Raw genomic sequence first — 4,090 nt, 5'->3', positions numbered from 1 at the left:
GCATCACATTTTTGGTCCATTTTTCATAAAATTGTGTTTTTTTGGCAAATTAGTGGCAGATCATTAAAGACTGAAGTTAGAAAATAATGACAGACATTTGAGTTTCAGATTTCGTACCTTTCAGAAAATTCATACTAATGTAAGACCTACTATTCTATTATCTTTCTAAGTTTATAAGAGCAATATTTAAAAATTGTCTTTATTTTTGGGGCTTTGTCCCACTTCTATGTATGGCTCTGTCCATATTTCTTGTTCTGAAAATAAAAATGGTCCAGGCCACCAATAAAAGCAAAAACTTTTATATAATACACAGATTAGCGCTTTCGTCTTTATGTAAGAATTCGTCAGATAAAACAGCATATTAGAACCTCCCTTTAGGCCTATTGTATCAGCTAGAAATTCTAAAACTCACCCTTAGCGGTGTATGTTGATCATTTCACTAAAGAAATTGTAGCTAAAACTAAACATTTGATTAAGGATTCTTGGGAATTTCTTAGTAAGCTGACTAACGACATGTGGACTGAGTATTGTAGCTTTCTTACCATTGACGTTAAAGATTTATTTACATGTATTCCATGAGGTGAAGGGCATGAATTTTTTAGTGATAGTGTCAATAAAAATTCATCTTTATCTAAAGATCATATTTCCCTAATTTTGGAGCTTATGGAGGTTATACTTGACAATAATTACCTAGGCTTCCATGGAGAATATTTTCAGCAGGTGAGTGGGGTAGCCATGGGGGAAGCTTGTGCCCCCTTATACGCCAATTTAGAGATGTTAGAATGGGAGAACAGGTACGTGCTCAATAGTCTTTTCCAAAAAAACATTAAGTTATATCTAAGATTTCTTGACGATATTTTTGTGGTTTGGAAAGGTACTAAGGCGAGCTTAGAGTTGTTTATGGAACACCTGAACACGAGTACTAGTTTTCTCTCTTTTACACACAATTGTAGTGAAGTTAGTGTGAACTACCTTGACATCACCATTTTTAAGACTCAAAATGGATTTAAGTCTAGGATTTATCGTAAAAATACCTGGTGTAATAGCTACCTGCATTATGCTAGCTATCATCCATCATTTCAAAAAAGAAGTCTTATTAAAGGACAAGCAGTAAGGATAGTGAGGATGACTTCTGAATTTAATGGGTGAATTTATTTTTTTGGATAAAAATTTGTGGAAAGGGGTTACCCCAGAGAATTAGTGTATGATGTACTTGAAGAAGTATACAGGGGTTGGGGTACAAAATATAAAGCATTGCTAGGTCAACCATTTATTACAGTGGTAAAACAAAACACAGATAAAAATTTTCATGGGGCCTGTGTCATGGAGTTTAATATGTTTATTGACTTTTTTACCCAAATAATTAGAGCCAACTGGAGTGTGCTCAAAACCAACAAAGATTTGTATAGTGTTGTAGGACCCCAACCTACTTTTACTTTTAGGACCTGAAAACATTTTAAAAGGATGTTTGAAAATGTTAAAGGTAATGCCAAAACAACAAAAAAGGCCATGAATTCTTGTGGCAAGTGCAGCCAATGTCCGTATATTTTTAAGGAGGATTCCATTAGTTTGAACAATGGACTTAATAGTGTTGTTAAATTTTGTAGGGGTAATTGTAATACCAAGATGTTAGTTTACCTGGCCATATGTGTGAAGTGCTCTGCATTCTATATAGGGAAAACAGAAAGAGCTTTGAAAGATAGAATGTATGAGCACATGTACGACATATGGACTGGGAAAGACACTAGTGCTTTGTACAGGCATTTGGTCTCCTGTCTATCTTTTTGTGGTTTCAAGTTTGACATTATAGACGTAGTTAAGAATAATATTAGGGGTGGTGATATTAAAAATGCATTGTTGAATAGGGAATTGAAATGGCAGTCGAGGTTGAAGGCTAATATTCCACCTGGTCTTAATGAATATGTGAGTATCAGACCAATGCTGACAGCTAAAGCAGTGAGAGTTTGATTATTTACATATAATCCTATAGAAATTAGTTAAAATGGGGGAAAAAACTCATTGTGTGTATTTTTGTGTATTGCTGTACCAGTATGCTGTATCATATATAAATGCATATGTATACATTTGATTTTGGTACATTTTTTATTACTGTTAATGTTTTGAGTGTGATGCTTTAAATTTTAATTAATGTCAATTGTGATAGTTATATAAGCTATATGTAGCACTTGTGCTGTTTTATCTGAAGAAGTCTTACATAAAGATGAAAGTGCTAAGCTGTGTATTATATAAAAGTTTTTGCTTTTATTGGTGGCCTGGACCATTTTTATTTTCATTTTTAGTGAAGTATTTTTTGTTATTGTGAGTTTTGTCATATTCTTGTTCTGAGGTTGAGAGGTATGACAAATGTGTCAGGGCCATCACAGTCAGCCAGAGACCTTTCAAATTGTGACATACTTGTTGCACCCCACTCCCCCATGTAGTGATTCTGGATGTGTCCAACAAAGGCAAGGAGCAGTTATGCAGTGTAAATGTGCAGAGTATCCCCCCATCCAAGGTAGACACAAGTGCTACTTTTATACTGTCCTTGATTTTGCAGAAAGTTCTGGTTTCTGTCATATTTTTATACTGTTGATTAATGCTTATTATTACTCAGAAAGTGCCTGTTACTCTGTGTTTAAGTAGCAATGCTTTAATGACCATCAGGTAAGCTTGTCTGAGATTGTAAGATGCAAGCAAGCTTTAATAAGCATACTGTTAAAGAATTGCCAACATTGAAAGTCTTTCTGTTGTTGCCATGCAGAGAATACTTACATAACTAGATAATGTATAAGCCTTGAGCCATTTGTAATAAAGGACAGGATTACATTATTTTAAGAAGCTCATTACATTTGTTGGAGACTTGCAGTCATCTTTGCAGGCTTTACCTGTAAACCAAACAGAATGCCAATCTATCATGTGTGGTCCATTACCTGTACAGTGATCCTGTAAGCAATGTATCTTGATCTTGTTTCTTGTTTGGTTTTCATTTTTTACTTTGATCATGTTTTCCCCATGAAACAAGTAGATAGTTGTCAGGCAGTAGGTCTTTTTTGGATAAAAAACATTTTTACAATTGGGGGTATCACAGAGATAGCTACTTTCAGCATGTTACTTGCAGCTTTAATAAAGCTGAATATAAATTATAATTAGAACTGCAGTGCAAGGAGAAATGGTTTGAGTTGAGTGCTTCTTGTTTTTCTCATACTTGACTTTGACTGGCATTCCAATAATGTAAAAAAGTAATTTATTTTTTCATGCCTCACAACCTTTTTGTTTCCATCTAGATATTAAGTAAGCTGTCATGCAGCCAATGCATTGAAATATTTTTTTCTTCTACATTTCATTTTGTCTTGATTGAACTCTCATAATGACAGTTTGGCATCCAGGGCAGTGTATTTAATTAAAGTTACAGTTTTTGTGGTTTTGAGCATAGCTCCTCTCCTTTCTAGTTGGCTACACCCTTCCCATTGACCCCCACCCATTCACCTGTCTCCTGCAGCCCCCCTTTGATTTAAAGTCACCAGCCGCTACTGTTAGTGTATGACAACACTATTTCACATATGGGCCTGTGTTCCGACCTCTGTCCTCCACCTACATACCAGGCTTTGTCCATATGACATGTCGGGGGTTGTTATGTAGTGGTCTGTGATTATGTCATGCTGCCATTCCTGCCATTATTCCACTGCTGCTGTTGTGGTCCCCACACATATTGTGGGGTTGGGTCCATATATATGTGGGCTTCATCTGCACAATACATGTGTGCCCTTCTGCAGTCCAGAGGTCAGGGAAATGTAACAGTGGTATATATACCCCTGTACGTCAGTCTATGGGGGGATGCACCATAAATAACCTAGTCTGTTACAACATGTGAGGGATATCAGGAGTAAGCTGCCTTAAGGTATATGGATGTACATTACCATACATTTCACCTTGGGAAAATGCTGGCCTACTGCTTACTGCCATACAGACTGTTCTGTTTGCCAGTGTGATTGTGATGGTTTCAGTTATGCCTTGTTATGTAACAGATACATCCCATTGTGTCAACTGAAGTCTTTTCCCCCTAGAGATTGCGTACAGAGTGTAGTTAGAG

Source organism: Protopterus annectens, chromosome 14.part0 (assembly GCF_019279795.1).
Source record: "Protopterus annectens isolate FY-2018-M chromosome 14.part0, PAN1.0, whole genome shotgun sequence".
Classification (NCBI taxonomy): Eukaryota; Metazoa; Chordata; order Ceratodontiformes; family Protopteridae; genus Protopterus; species Protopterus annectens.
This window is presented reverse-complemented; position numbering follows the sequence as displayed.